At 36.1% G+C, this 17,207-nt stretch overlaps 1 protein-coding gene and 1 long non-coding RNA gene across 2 annotated transcripts in view; one reads left to right on the top strand and one right to left on the bottom strand.

The window, feature by feature from the left end:
• LOC122835607 overlaps positions 1 to 17,207 on the bottom strand; it is a 66,867-nt gene that overhangs the window by 21,166 nt on the left and 28,494 nt on the right. The gene's annotated exons all lie outside the window — the stretch shown is intronic.
• lrrc4ca (leucine rich repeat containing 4C, genome duplicate a) overlaps positions 5,485 to 17,207 on the top strand; it is a 116,507-nt gene continuing 104,784 nt past the window's right edge. Inside the window, exon 1 of the mRNA XM_044124776.1 lies at positions 5,485 to 5,721. The gene's annotated coding sequence lies outside the window, so the exon portion shown is untranslated. The remainder of the gene's footprint in view (positions 5,722 to 17,207) is intronic.

Genomic DNA, 17,207 nt, shown 5'->3' with positions numbered 1-17,207 from the left:
GCATGGAGGCAGTGACTGACTTGCTTCGCAAGTCAGTCACTGCTCTCCTTATGCATTGCTATGGGCAGGCCCCAACTAGAAAATTCCTGAAGAAATTTAACTGGGGCCTGCCAAAGTGTGCCCGTCGGTTTGGACCCAGCGTTCTGATGCTAAGAATTTGCATCAATGCTAAGCTTAAAAACTTCCAAAGAACCATGTGGAGAATCACAAGAATGTTGACTAACATGGACATGCACGATTCAGCATGATAATCAGCTCACTAGCATGTTGTCTATACTTGACTTACACCATTAAGTATACTAAACATGGCTAAAAAGACAAAAAAATACCCAATAGCTTATTTAAGATAAAATGCTAATGCTAATGAACTGCCTTGCTGCAAGGCAGTTCCCTGAGAGAAGAATATAAAGCATTCTAATATTATTGCATCGCCTTACGGCGATGCATTAACTGAGGGTCATATTGAGGCTTTTATTTTGAAATTTGCAGTAAGCTTCATATTAAATGCCCACACTAATCCAGTGTCTAAGAGTGCTTTGGATAAACCAATCACGTCAAGCAAAAATGAGCAAATATATGATGTAAAAATTGCCAAGGCTTTTATTTTGAAATTTTCAGTAAGCATCATAAGAAATGGTCAAACTAATCCCATGTGTAACAGTGAATGTGTTAAATCGTTTCTATAATGCTCAAAACACAAGTAGTTCTAAAGGCCAGCTCAGACCTCCTCTGTAGTAACTGACAGTTCCACCATGTTGTAGTTCTAACCTTCAGTCTTTGTAGTTCTAAAGAGCAGCTCAACTGTCATGAGAGTGAAACACAGGGAGAGATGGAATCCTAATAGTTTGAAGCAGTTAGTTTTTCTGATCAAAGCAGGCCAAACATATCTTTACCTAAATGCTGCCAATAGCATGTGGGGTATCATTTGAATGTTTTCTGTAACTGACTTACTCAATTCAGTATATTTAAAATGACTAATAAGTAAGAAAAATAGCTAATAGTTTATTTAAGGTAAAAGTCTTATCTTAATTGACTGCCTTGCTGCGCAAGGCAGATCCCTAACCTGAGAGAAGAATATAAAGCATTCTAATATTATTGCATCGCCTTACGGCGATGCATTAACCTGAGGGCAATATGAAGGCTTTTATTTTGAAAAATAAACATAAGCATCATATTAAATGCCCACACTATGGCGTTTTGGTCGTCCTATTTATTATCATTAGGTCAAAGGTTAATGCCATTGCATTATTAGAATGTTTTCTGTAATTGATTTACTCCATTCAGTATATTTAAAATGACTAATAAGTAAGAAAAATAGCTAATAGTTTATTTAAGATAAGACTAATAAAGCATTCTAATATTATTGCATCGCCTTACGGCGATGCATTATTGTTCTGATTGTCCTATTTAATATCATTAGGTCAAAGGTTAATGCCATTGCACTGGCTTGCTGCGCAAGCCAGTGCCATAACCTGAGAGGAAAAGATAATATAGGCAGAGATTTTGCAGCGCCTTACGGCGCTGCACTCACCTGACAGAGATATTGGGGCTTTTATTGGGAAATTTCCATTAAGCTTTATTTAAAAATTACACATTATCCTGTGTGTAACAATGGTTTGTTAAAATCTGTTATAAAATGCCCAAAACACAAGTAGTTCTAAAGGCCAGCTCATTCCAGAGTGTCCTCCCATGAATCAGCTGCTCTGGCCTCATGTGTTCCGTTGCTATGGTAATGGATCAGCTGCTAACTGTCAGTGTGTTTGAGACAGAAAGGGGGGAAAAAAATTCTATCTTTGTGAGACACCCAGCCAATTAATATGGAAAAAGCACTCCGAACAAACCTTTGCCGTTCAGGAACCGTAATACATATTCAAAAACCGTTTGAAGCGTATAAGAGAGCTATTTGTCTTCTCCGATAGTACCGCAATTCATATTTTTACCTCATTCACAGTAATTGCAGTGATGAGACAAAAAATAGTGTGTGCAGGGCTCAGAAAATTTTCAGAAATACATGGAAGTGAACCTGGGAGATCGTCAGTTACCCTGTCCCATGATTTCACTCTGAAGCACCTTGACAGAAAACCGTAAATGCTAGAGAAATATCGAACACATTTTACCGGAGCAGGCACGCGTATCAATGTCATGACCGAGTTTGATACCAATCGGGCGATATTTGTGGGCGTGACGGCGATTTCAAAATCGCTTTGGGTTCAGAAATCTGCTTCAATTCTCACTCTACTGGAGCGTCAGTTGGTGTCAGTTATGCTCTGCGTTTCGGCAGTTGGAAATTTTGCTCGTTTTTCGCTTTTTACGTCGCCATCGTAAGTCCGATTCCTTATAAAAATAATAGCACACCTGCCGGGGCCGGGCCGCACGTTTTGATACCACTTTTGTGGGTGGGCTCGCAGCGGTGCGAGCCGCATTCCGGTTGACGGAAGAAGAAGTTAAGAATAATAATAATAAAGAGGCGTTCTATTGGGTGTAGAACAATAGGTGCCTGCCATGCAATGCATGGAGGCAGTGACTGACTTGCTTCGCAAGTCAGTCACTGCTCTCCTTATGCATTGCTATAGAACAAAGGCCCCAATAATACTTAAAGAGACATTCTATTGGGTGTAGAACAATAGGTTCCTGCCCATGCAATGCATGGAGGCAGTGACTGACTTGCTTCGCAAGTCAGTCACTGCTCTCCTTATGCATTGCTATGGGGCAGGCCCCAATAATAAAGAGACATTCTATTGGGTGTAGAACAATAGGTGCCTGCCATGCAATGCATGGAGGCAGTGACTGACTTGCTTCGCAAGTCAGTCACTGCTCTCCTTATGCATTGCTATGGGCAGGCCCCAATTACAAAAACACTACAACATTAACAAAAACAGTACAACATTGACAAAAACAGTACAACATTAACGAAAACAGTACAACATTGACAAAGCACAATTACAAATTCAAACACACAACATAAACAAAAACGCAAAGGGTATGTCCCAGTTGGAGACCTGAGAGATCACTGATTGAATGACAGTGCTTTTGAACCGGAAGTTATCGCTTGAACGGGTCGGCCCGTTGTTGCAATACGTTATAGCGTCCGCCATATTGAAAGTGGCTTATCTACCAGGAAGCTAATACAAGTAACTTCGTAAAGTGTCGTTTCAAACTTTTTGATGTGATTATTTCATTTTTTGGGGCACAATAATTACACTTGATGCAGCTGATTCTGATAAATCGTTTTTATTGATGAACACATACATACCTTTACAGTGATGTAGCTATTCATGAACATATTAACACAATTCCATAATTCAATGTGCATTTGCTATTTCAATATATGAATTAAAAACGTAACGTAAAGAAAATGGGTCCACTTTGTACAGTAAAACCTTGCAGGTCTTCCCCACTGCCACTTTCAAGATGGCGGTGACGTAAGTAGGACCCAGCGTATATGCCAATTGTCCAATCAGCAATTTCTCAGGTCTCCTACTGGGACATACCCTTTCCGTTTTCGTTAATGTTGTAGTGTTTTTGTTAATGTTGTAGTGTTTTAGTAATTTGTAAGTGTGCTTCGTTAATGTTGTAGAGCTTTGCACCTCAGGGCCACCAGCAGAACTTTGAGTAACATGATTAGCAGCCTTGTAGCCAATCACGTGTGAGAATATGGGACCCTACCACTATGCGGGGAAAGACAAGATAGTCGGGTTAGAATTAATAGGCAGTGGTGAAGAGAAGAGTGTGTTGCAAAAACCCATAAATATAATGGGCACATGTAAAAGAAGCAGCATCTGGCTGGAGATTATAAATATAATAGAATATTATTATTATTATTATTATTATTATTATTATTATTATTATTATTATTATTGGTCTGTTCAGTATATTTTCTTGCAGTATTTTGTTCATTTGTTTTTGTTAATTAAAAGTTTTATTAAAATATTACACAAAAGTAAGAATGTGTGATTTTGTAACATAGCAAATACATAAAATTAATCAAGTGCAAGGCTTCTCCTATGGGGAACTACTTACTAAGTTATGCTAATATATGGGGCTGCAGATGATACTAAACTAAGAGCTGCTTGGGAACCGAAAGAGCTGGCTCTTTTTTGGAGCTGAGCCACAAGTGCCGGCTCTCTGAAAAGAGTTAAAATTCTCATCACTAGCAACTAAGCTAGGCAGCCAAACACAGAACTAATCAATATAGAGACTAGCTTACTTCTCAAATAGTGGGGCCCAAAATTCCTGGCTGCACCCCTGCTTATAACCATTCATAATACTTGATTAACAACATTAAAAAGATAATGAAACTGTATAATAACAATTTAATACTACAATAAAAATAATGTAATGTAGCGAGTAATGTAAAAGAAAATTGAGGCCACATTTGCTATTCTGGGATTCTGAAGGAGGTGTGATGACATTTCTTACTAATGACCACTTCCATTAAATAGTGTTTTACATATTGCAGTAGGATATGCACAGTTGCAGCTAATGGAAATTAATATTATGGTAAATTAACTCAGGCTAGTTTCATTACTGGAGTGCTCTCAAGTGCATCCTGACACTTTGCACTTAGGAAGAATTTTTAGTGAACCAGCAAAAAATTATTTAAAAAAGGATGATTTTCAAACCTTTTTTGGCAAGTGTCTTGATAAATACAATCAGTATGAGACTCCATTTATCTGGAATTTTAAAAAAATATATCAACTAATCAATTATTTATTTTTCTTTTGGCTGCTAATCTTTAAACTACTGGTAGTTATTTAAAATGATTTGTTTCTCATAAGAAAAGGTGTACACTCTTACCAATGCGCAGTGACTTAGTCTTCCCTCCCAGTCAAGACAGGGAGTAGATCACAAACTCAAAACAGTTCCTCCTTCATTCTGACTTCTCAAAATACATCAAATCCAAGAACAACTGGTTTGTTAAGAAAGATTATTTGTATTCTATTCTCCCTATGTGTCTTCTCACGTGTGATTGAGCTCAAGTGAACAAATAAGAGTGAGCAAGAAGGGAGGAGGCAAGCACGAGAGAGGGAGTGCATGAGGGGAAGGATGAATCTAATGCATTGCAGCAGAGAACTGTGACAGACCAGGCATTTATTTGAGCAGAGACTGCTGGTAGGAGAAAGAACACAGCAGCAGCAGCAGCAGCAGCAGTACTCAACACTGCTCTATCACTTTATGCCCCCCACCACTGCTGGAGACAAGTTGGACGCCAAAAAGAGGATCAGGGGATAAAGATTGGAAGCAACACACCTCTCCAATGCCACCACCAATATAATTTCTGGAATACTATCTTGGTTTTTCCAGCTTTGCCTTGTACCCTTCAGTTTCTTTTTTTTTTCCTTCAGATACTCAAACGATTTCCTCTGGCTTAATTTGAAGGAATATTCATGCGAGTGGAGAGCATGGCCTGAATGACAATTGGTACCTACCTCTGCACAGGTCAAGCATTAGTACCAGCAGTGGACTCAAACAGTCTTCAGTGCATTAAGTGACTCTCCTTTATACTTTTCAGGAACATCTTATGGTCTTCACAGCTCTGCGCCCAATCTATTGGATACATGTCCATGGAGTTACTATTTATGAAAAGTTCCTTTCCAAATAGGCCTGATGCCTTTTTTTTATCTCATAATCCCTCATTCCCTATTCCCATTATCTTAAGTTTGGGAGCAAGAAAGGCAAGACAAGGTGAGGTTGCTCTGAACTGTGATTCAAAATTCACTGGTGAGTAAAAATAGTTTCAGATGTTTATACTAAGAGAATGTGGATTATGTTTTTCTCATGCACATTCAATTTAGGCAATATTTTAAGAAAAATTTAACCATGAAAAAACACTGATATTACTTTTTTTTTCATTTGTGACTGGATATTTTTGAACTTTTCATTTTCTAACTTTTATAACTGTTTCTTGATATTGTAAATTACTGTTGGACTGCGTCTCATACTGCATGCATGTTTGTAAAATCTGTTTTGGAGATGCCATTTTACAAATATTACTACATACTGTATTGGAGCGTCATTGCAGAAGCAGACTTTACAGTTCATAGAACTTAGGCCAGAGAAAAACAGTAATATGATTTTATTTTATTTTTTCCATACTAAATTTCTTATTAATTTAACTGAAATAATGTTGAGTTTTCTTCTTTCCCAAGCAGGTATAAGAATGTAGAGTAAATTGTTACTAATAGAAACTCCCAAAAGAACTGGGTAAAACAATACATATTCAGGCCTGGATAATCCCATCAAAAAAAGAATTTGGTTATGGGTTTGATGTAGCGTACGAAGTTTGGTTAATTACTAAAGTGGTATTTAATTTTAAGGCTACAAAGAGTGACTGGAAGAGAATAATTAAATTGGGATTAGTGAACAAGTAATATTTGGGTTAGAATCAATGATTTCTCTTTATCCACATGATAAAGATTTTAGATTTTAGAAACTATTATAAAATAGTTTAGGCCTAGCAATATTTGAACAACTAAAACCACCTCTAATTTTTAAAATAGCACATAAAGCCCCAGTACATAAAAATGGTTAATTACACAATCCACCAATAAACTCCCCAGTTGCAACACCAATTTCTGGATTGATAATGTCAAGAATTGTCATCAGATTATGCATTATTTCAGATTACACAAAAAAAATACTAAGCCTTAAGAAGAAGTGCATGCTGGGTAATTTAATTTAACTACAGACAACAGACTAGATAACATTATTAGATACATCCTGTGAAAGGGGCTTAGAGAAGTCTGATCAAACAAAAGGTCATATACAAGAGAGAAATATGCATTTGTCATTGTCACACTGTGCAGCAAGAGTTTAGGCATTATCTTTGGAGCAAATGTCAAAGGCACCTTGTTGTGTAGTTCAAAATGGCAGTCTTAAAAAAATTAGCAGCACTTTTCTTTTCCCTTTTCTCAGCTAACAAATTGGTTCACAGTTTTTGAACCAATGTTTTGTTAAAACTATCCAAGTTTTGTTCAAGTACGCCAAACACTTTTGGCCCGTGTCTGTTGGCAGTGTAGCACTGATGATCGGCGTTTTTTTAATTTTCCTCAGTCGTACTCCTATGTAAACCACAGGGATGTGAAGATAAGAGGAAGCATTTTATGCACATTTAGATCGGGTCATTGTCTGTCTGTATTCATTCAGGACCCTTGAAATGCTGGACAAGTGTTGTTGTACCCAAGACAGAGAGGGCATATTTTGATGAATCACTATCCTTAGCCTTTTATGGCACTAATGATTAACAGAAGGGAGGTGGTGATGAAGTGCTTATAATTGGTGCTGATTGTGAATGACAAAGTATTCAGGCAAGCATAATAAAATTGTATACATCATCAAAATCAGGCAAAATAGACTTCATTTGATTTTACAGACAAAGATTGATCATCAAGACAAAATTATTTAACAAAGAAGATCATTTATTCATTCGCAATTGTTTAAGAAATGATGTGTCGAATCTCTTAGTCAAAAAGGATGTCGGCTTTGACTAAATAACTCATTATTGACATTATTGTGGCTGAGTAAAGCCGTAAGGAAAAAAAAATACACATAATGTTTGAAATCAATGGCCCTCCAAAAGCATACATTTCACACAATGTCGAAATGAAATGAAATTATATAATGTTGGAACTATTTTCTTAGAAACAGAAACTGCTGCAAACGAGGCCCCCTATTGGGAATGTAGCATGCCAGTAACAAACAATAGATTGCCAGCCATTCTTCTGAAGCTTAATCCAACGTAAATCCCACACCACATACATTAGACTCAGTAGCAAGCATATGTGGCATGTATTATTGAAGAAGGATGACAATAGAAAAAAAAAAAAAAGCAAGAAAAGCAAACACATACTGAAAGCCCGTTGGAGGGAACTGCAGCTGGCTGTTACTTGAAGCTACTCTTGTGTACACCTTTTAACACACTACAACACATACTTGACCTACATTTTCTTTAGCTTTGCTTTTTTATTATTATTATTTTGAACTTAAACATATAATCACCTCTTCTTTTCAAGCCAACATGGTGTTTGAAACATTCTGCATATATTTTTGTCCCATTGACAGACTAGCAGTTCATATCCTTATGTGACTCTTCCATTCCACTGCATCCCAAATACTTTCTATTGGGTCAAGAACTAGACACTGTCACCAGATCTGGACCATCATGAACTTGTTCAATAAACCAGTTTGAGATTATTTGAGATGTGTCACATAGTGAATTATCATTGTGGAAGAAGCAAACATGATAAACTTTGATCATAAAAGGCAAGAGATGGGCTGTAACAACATTGAGGGAGACTGACTTAAAGCCATTTCAACATCCCACCTTTCACAAAACACACTAGGTGGCAAAAACTGTAGTAAGTTAGTGTCTAATGGTTAGTTAGTATTACTTACAAAGTTAGTGTTTCTTCTTTTCTGCCGAGTGGCTGAAATACACTACATAATCAATGGGGAAAGCTTTTTCTTTTCAGTGCTTTTGTTAGAATTTGCCGCAAGCCATTCTGACAAGCACTTTGTGAGAACTTGGGTCATTTAACACAATGGGGCAGAAAAAGAATCCCTTTAATTAATAATTTTAACATATTAATTACTGAGAATTTAGTTTTGCTATATGTAAGTCCATATATAAATATATATGCAGCATTTTGTTCAAAGAAAACATGGACATTGTCATTTCTAGATCTAAAATTTTTATTAATTTTTTGTATTCCAGGGTTTTTTTTGTGGGCTCTAGTGTCCCTTATATGACAGTAGGCTGACAGGAAAGGAGGAGAAAGAGGGGGAAGACAAGCGGGAAATGTTGCCGGGTCCGGGAACCAAACCCGCGACGGCCGTGTCAAAGACTCAAGGCCTGCAAATGTGGGTCGCGCTATTCCCTGTGCCACCACAACACGCCCTAGATCTAAATTTCTTTTGTTTTAACATGGAAAAACTACAAGCGCAGATGCTTTAGAACTGGGCCCTACAACCATCAAATTTTGGTAAAGAATATTTCTCTTATTATTATTATTTCTTTTTTTGTTTGTTTCTAATACGCCTCCAGTCCCAAACACAAAGATGATTTGGCCACTGACACAACTTCTGACTTTGAGTTCATCAAGTTGCTCCAGTAAAGCTAAGTATAAAATGCTCAAAGCGCTACAGGCAGAGGGAGAAAAATATGCTACTTCAATCTGATCCTTTGCTCGAGGTCGGGCTCCATCACTTTGGTAAGAAACGGTATCCTCTGTCAACCTCAGGAACTTCAAGCCGGAGGTACAGCCTATCTGCAGCTTGGTTTACTCTCCAACCTACTTTCACAGAACTCTCTCATCTCTGTGTCCTCTGCTGTAATGGCACTAAAATTTTTTTAGTTATTGACAGCGACATGTTTTGTTTCTTTTCTTAGTTGAAAGTGTAACAATGGCTCTAATAGATCATGAAACATTGGTAAACATCAATTGCTGCACTCCTTCAGTATTTGTTCTTGACTGAAGTTACTACCGGGGCGTTTCAGCACAGCACTTGTAATTTGTAGCTGGGGGTGAACAGCAGTAAATAAAATGAGGATACTGCTGTTGAACCTCAGGTACTAAAGGAACGTTTGTCCCATGGTATTAGGAGTTAAAATCTAAATGGAACACAAACAGTAGGCTGAAGCCAAAGTGTTATAATTAAATAAATCACAACATCCTAAAATTAACATTTATGAATATGAAAATTGGGGCATTATGTGGCGCAAAGGTTAGAAAGTTCATCTTCCTCGTTCCCTGATCTTAACATTTCTTGTCTCAAAGAAAATAACTTTTCTTCTCTTTGAGGATAGCATTTATTTCAGGGTGTGTTGTTGGAAAAATGCTTTCAGTTCCTCATGGGCACAGTGTGCCACACAAATGTTAACCAAATAGACATTTATGGAGCTACATGAAAACCTAATTTCATGTAATAAAGTGTCTCTTTACAAAAAACGCAATTATAAACTCCTGTTTATTCAGTTCTGATAAGCCGGATATTGGATTAGTGTTAAACACAGTGTTTTTATTGTACGTCAGAAACTTCACTCTAAATGACCCAGATTTTCCTGAATGTAGGTGCAGAAAATTGCTATCTGCTTAAACATGAATGTACAATTGGATAAAATGATGCACATTTTATCTTTTTTGTCTGTCAATTGACAAAACCTTTTTGAACACTGTCCAGATTGCTAATTTAAAATCTTCAGTGACTGAGGCATGTTTTGAATCCTAATGTTCCAGTAGGACAGGTCCTTTCTGTCCTAATGCACAAAGGTCTCTTTCACAAGCATCTTTTGTACCTGCTGCCATCTGGAGTAGACATTTGAGAGCGTAGGCATGTCTGCATAGGTCAGGCTTTGCAAATTAGTATTTCATCATAATTACAGTGAGACTGTGGACCAACAGCTTCATTTAAACAAGTGCAAAATGTCGGGTAAATAGTTGGCGGCTGAATAGTAACATCAGTCTATAATAAGACGCGACATGACTTATTATGGATAAAAGACAAAAAAGCAATGTAAAACTTGGAAGTTGTTGCTAATGGAAACGTGTAAAGTTAAAAATAATTAAGAAGAAATGATAAATTCTGCAAACAAAGAAATCCATAATGTTCATGCTTTTCTGAAAAACACATTACATAATTTGTGTTGAAACTCTTTTCTATTCTTCTTCTTATTACCAAATATATCTTGTCACACCAGCACTGTTTAGTCCATTTCATTCAAACTCTAGTTGGTTTGCTGAGAAAGTCTGGACAGTTTGGGGAGATGTGAAGGCGCAATCAAACCCTGATGTGGACCAAAAAAGCAAATTCCTGTCTGTCTAAAATCCTAGGTCTCGGTTCGGTTGAAGTGAACTCTTGTGCTGTTCAAAAGTATGTGAATGCCTTTTTTTTTTCTTTAGAAAACAATACATTATGTTTACTGGGTAATTAGAAAAAGGCATCTACAAAATACATATTTTCTTTGGCTCAGATTACTCAGTTTTATTCATTCCAGGTGCTAAAATATACCCTGAAAATCCTTATGATTCTCTTTGGCTGGTTTATTCTGGACTGCTTTCAAAAGTGGCCTGTGATGCTATCTGCATTAGCAATCTGAGTCAATCCACTTTGAGACTTAATAATACCCCTGACCAACATGGTGTGACTACCTTCAACAATATTACTGAATTATAGTTGTTCATGTCAGTATTAAGATTTTTATTTACAAACATTAAATTTTTTTGTAGTCACATTACCACTTAATTGAAATTTTCACAAATATCTGCAGTTTTAGACATCTGCGAGATATGACATCATGTGATTTCACTCTTAGAAAGAAGGGGAAGACTTATACTACAGTGTGGTTCATAGGTTTCCATACATAGAAAAAACATTGTAAACATTTTATATTTTACAACAGTTTTTATTTTTGTGGGACTCTGTAATTGCTGCAAATCGTGGACCACTTTGTGGTTGATCTGCAACATTTCCAGTTTTCTGAAACTTGCAAATATGTTTTGCCACAGTGTCGTGTGTGATGCTCGTTCCATGTTTTCTGTTAAAGTTTTGTACAACCAAGCGACTCTTTCCCAATCCAGCCATCAGTATAATTTAACTTTGCTCTTTTTTCAAACTCATCTTCCTGGGTATCTGAAATATAAAATAAATATATACATTTTACGTTCTCCTATGTATGGAAACTTATGGCCCACTCTATAGAATGAGTTTTTAAAAATTGCATAAATTTTTTTGTGGTTTCGAGAATTGACAGGCTGGCAGGTCACCCCCATCATATCTCTGTCATCCACACATGAAAAAAATACCTCTGACATATTGAACTATAATTATTTTTATGATTTTTGATTTGTGTTAGGAAAAATCTAGTCACATCTCATCTCTGTTATTTCATTTGAATTTAGGGAAAGTTTTCCATCATATAACTGTGCAGTGCTCACTCACATAAATAATATGTCTACGGCATATTGGACAGTTCTAAGAATGTTTGTTGAAAATATGACAAGTGCATTCAGTCATCTAATTTTAGCAACAAGAGTTAAGTACAGTTCTGGCACAGACAGGCTCAATCTTGACAACAGAATGAAGCTAGTTGAATACATTGTTAGTGGGAGGAATATATTAGCAGTATATGAAATTTGGACTGGATTCCCTGATGTCCAATCACATTACATCTTCCCACCCTCCTTAAAACAGCTGACAGTTTCATAATGGACAAAATGCAAAGTACATTTTCTAGAAGGTAATAAGGAAACCAAAGCAAGACAGTGTGTAACTCGTTGGCTATGGTAATACTATTTGGCTGTGCTTTGAAACTGACCTGCTGTATTAAGAGGGTAACTTGTCTAAAATCCTGACAAGAATATCTAAAAATGTACCAATGTAGCAATTGGTACAGAAAACTTACAGGATACTTCAAATGTGAAGAGAAACTTAATAAATGTTATTTTGCAATATAATCGAAACCGGGCATTTATACATACTAGACAAAAAGACCCATTGCATTTTTTATCTCACTCCCTCACCGGACAAAATCTAAATAATCGTTTTCTGTGAAGTTCTGTAAAAATAGTCACAATAATTTATATTTACAAAATTTTGATATTATATTTCCCATCAAATTAATCAAATTAGTAAGCTCACACACACTAATGCCTTTAAAGAATTAAGGAAAGCCCAAATAATAATGCAATACAATTTTTAAGTTTCTAATAGGTTATTTCAAAATGTGTGCTTTTTGGAAGCAAATGTATTTTAAGCCAACACTTCAAATGCACTGCTTTCCTGTGTGACACTTTTTCATATTAAATTTAGACCAAGTCAAAATCATCATCTCAGTATACAAGAAACAGAGACTGTATGCTGGCACTGCTTGATGAGATAATAGACGAACCAGAGCCAAATTGGATGAAGCGGTGTCATGCCATTGCAGTATTTCTAAAACCTCTGGCAGCCTGTCATCTTCTGGCTTTTGGCACATGCTGTGGAAGACTGTAGCCAGCTCCTGAAACAGCAACGTTAAAAAAATGGCAGGATGTGTTAGCTGTAATTAATTTGTCTAATGGAGAATATGTTTTTCAGTTATGAAAAACATAAGACACCGCCGACCAAAACAAAACCGGACATCGATGTGGAAATACTCCATGTTATTTTCAGAACAAACATGAAATTGGAGCAAGCAATATTTGTGAGGTAAACATTACAATTTTAAACATTGTAATACCTGTTTTAATATTTGTTTCTAGTACTGAAGCAGAATGTCACTTGCATAAGGGTCAGCCAGCAGGCCAACATCCACATGTAAATGCTATAAGATATTGTAATGAGGCTAGAAAGTCATTCATTTCTCAGTAGAGGACCGCTAACAACTTGAAACATATGGGGGGGAAATCGCAAACCAGTGTTGCTGGCAATTCAGCTGTGATTATTAAGGAACACCTGTTTGGCTGGCTGGCAAGGCGACTCGGGGTCCTGCTGAATAGCAGCAGGCTAATGAAGGTCTTCTCAGCTTAATTGTTTGGGCTATAAATAGTGACGGAAAGAGGAATAGAGTGCGGCACCACACTCCCCCCATACATTCAGTGAATGAGCTATTAGAGGGTTGTTGTTGTTGTGGATAATGAATAGAACAGAGAAGGTATTCATGTAATTGCCAACATTATCAATTACAAAACAGTCATTAACAGTAAACTGTAAGATATTACTCTGACACATGCATAGTTGGATAGGTGGTTTATAAAATGTGAATAAGCCTAATAATCTCCCATTAATATTGGTGTGTTAAAGTGCTATTAAAATAACTAAAACAGTGTTAAGTTATGAAGCTAAACAGTAGCTTTTAGTCCAAAGGCCAATAAAGGTCTTTCTCATAAGCAATTCAAATCATAGCCAAAGTGTTTTGATTTTTTTTTCTTCTTTTTCTTTGGTGGCCTCTACTAATCTGATTGCTCATATTACCATTCCTCTGACAGAACCCCATTTTAGATCAAATTAAATGCAAAATTCATTGCTAATTGCGACATTATCCAAAAAGGTTTTTCTGATGACTTTTTGACAGAAGACACAATGAGGATGAAGTAGAATCATCAGAAGTTTTCTTTTTTTTTTTTTTTAGTTGTGTTTGAAGCGTTGCCAGTGCTCTGTCTGCCCTGCTGTTCAGGGGTCACCTTCATTGATGTTGTTCAGATGAGTTTTGCTGGCTGTGTTTTCCAGGTTAAACTCTTTCAAAGGAAGATGCAAGACTTTGATAAGCTTTTATATTTTACTGCAGGTATAAACATAACTGTATTTTAAAATTTGAGTTAAGGGAAAATTAAAAATGTTGTTCGCACAAACAATAATATGTCTGTTAAAGATTCATAAGGCTTAAACAAAAATGCAATAAAAAAACAACTCAGTGCAGCACATACCACACAGTATTCAAAAATGACTTATACAACACTCTAAATTGTCATATCAATTCATAAGAGCAACAGGTTATGCGCTATTTCAATAATCATTATATTGGCAAAATATCTGTAAAAATCCTAAGTTTTCTGACATTGTAAACAATAAATGATAAAAATTGTACTGAAAATAAAACAATAAAGGACACAAAGACTTATGTAGTTTGTAAGGGCGTTTTCACAAACTATCAAAAAAAAAGAAAACAAAGTAGAAATAATCCTTGGAGTTGAACAAAAGTGACATTTCTTATAACTTTATGATTTCTCTTGGAGCCACCAGTGTTTTCCAGACTGTCCAGCTAATTTTAAGCTTGTTTAATAAGACTATTGAAACAGAATCAGTATGTTTTATCAAGCATCAATCTGCTTGACGTTCTTAAAAAGGTATAGTACACCTCTTCTGAAGTCAATGTCAAATCAGTCAATATAAAAATTGGAGAGAAATGTGAAATATGTTTGCTTTACAACAGCAATGTAATGCCTTTTTAAAAATAACTAAACTATAAAATATTTAAGAAGCTCCCTATTAAGTATTGGAGTTTCAAGGCAGGACCAAACTGCAGACATGAACTCAAGATAATAATTTATAAAAATGAAATTATAGAAGACACAAAAATCTCAAGCTAACTGAAAGGCAGGGGAAACGAGGTACATCACAGAAGAACCCTGGCAGGAATGGAAGAAACTTAAATACTGAGGGAGAGGCGGAAGTCAAAGAAACCAAAGTAGGTAATCAGATGAGAATGGAAAGAATCTGAGTGAAAGCACAGAGGACATTCAGTGGACAAGGAACAGCTCAGAAGGGAGGAGAGCTGCAGCCTGAGAGAAAGGTGAAAGAAAAACAAAGCAGAGAGAACTTGAGGAAAAAATCTCAGAAACTGATATAAATAGTATAAAAAAGTCCAAAGCACAAGCTATAACAACAAATGAACTAACACAATGAATAAACTAAAACCCACGAAATTGCAAATAAATAAGACATTATCTAAACAGGAACATAAATTCAAACCAAATTTCTAGCACCTAAGAGAGTAGATAAACATTCTTCCTTTAAGTTTTTTACTTAATGCAAGCTTCTGTTCATCTGTTATATTATGCATTGATGCCAGTCTTCCAGGACAGTTTGAAGCTTGCCTTTTGATGTGTTTTTTTTTTTTTTTTTTTCTTTTCTGTCTTGATTCTGAAACAACTGGATTTTTCATCCCACTGTGATGGGGCACACATGTAAGTACACACACAAAACTTCCTTTTAACATGTAAAACATAAAAAAAATCCACAGATTTGCAGTTGTCTGTGATGGCTGGTGATCCTGCAGAAACAGAACAGCTGATTGTCAACTTTTGTTAAAGGCTTTTAATATTCACAGAGACATTATGATGGGTAGGTGATCTTTGTTGCTTAGTGGGACAAAATTTATGATTTACGTCTCTGATAACATTGCAGTATACAGAGATGAAAAGATCTGGACTGAAGATAAGCCTACATTTATTGACAAGAGCAAGTAGGATGCCCTTCATTCTGTTTTGTATTTTATTCTCAGTGCATGATGCTATATTTATATCAGTGTACGTGTATCTTGAATGTTGCCATGTACAATAAATGAGCTGCTGGCAGGTAGTAGGAGTAACACTGAGATTTAAAAAATGGCTTCTGCCTTGTCTTCAAGCTCCCCTGTCAAATACAACAGTTTGCAAAAGTATTGAAAAGGAAAGGAAGCTAAATATCACCAGTGTCTGTGTGGGAGAAGGTAAATACATGGCAAATTGCAAAGTATTCCACTGAGTATATTCTGTCTCCATAGGAGCAGTGAATGATATTACACAGAATCCCTTGGAAAACTCAAGTTGTGACACAATGTGTGGGGTGGAGAGGTTGTAGTATGATGGAATGCCTATTGCTTACATGTTCCGTAATTTTTAGCTAATGACAAAGGAGCCAAAAGGACATTCTTTGTAGCTGTTTTTAGTTGCAGCTGTATAATTATTGTTAACAATAATTATGCGTAAGTTATCTTATTTTTTATAATACTTTGCATTTTTGTATATAATCCTTCAATAAATGTATTGGCAGCTTTATTTTTAAGATAATTACAATGACGTTTTTGTGCAGTTTTACTCCAAATTGTTTAAGAAAGTCAAATTAAACTAGTGTAAATGGTTATATCAAATTCTGCAGAATCCTGTATTATGCAAATCAAATAAAACAGGGTGATGTACATCTTTGCTTGAATTACATTCATAAAGAAAGCTATTTGACCACTTTCTTGAGCTAAATGATTCTTGAACTAAATAAATCTCAACTTTCTAAGGCCATGTCACATGTGCGACCAGCAACGTTCAATACATTTACAGAAAACTTGCAGACAGCATAAATGTAGCAGAAAATATATAGGTAAGAATAAAACAGGTTGGATATTTGTATTGGCATGTATTTAAATGTAGTAACAACAGGCATCTTGATGAGAGTCCAAGAATCTGCCTAAGAAGAGTGAAGTCCTGATTTCCTTTTGTTAGCATTTCCTGAATTGTTTGTTTCTAAATCCTGATTGAAGTCCTCCTCGACATTTGGAGAACCTAAGAGTAAATCAACTCAGACATTATAGAGATTGCTGACTGCTTGTTGTTTGTCTTTTTTAAGCCAGACAACTTAAGCACTCTTAAGTTGTCTGACATCCAGCAGTACATGTTGCTACCAGTGTAAAAGACCTCAAAGCAATGTGATTATTTAAACTTTGGCCGCCACACTCACTCACTCACTCAGTATCTATG

This window comes from Gambusia affinis, linkage group LG08 (genome assembly GCF_019740435.1).
Source record: "Gambusia affinis linkage group LG08, SWU_Gaff_1.0, whole genome shotgun sequence".
Classification (NCBI taxonomy): Eukaryota; Metazoa; Chordata; class Actinopteri; order Cyprinodontiformes; family Poeciliidae; genus Gambusia; species Gambusia affinis.
This window is presented reverse-complemented; position numbering and strand designations above follow the sequence as displayed.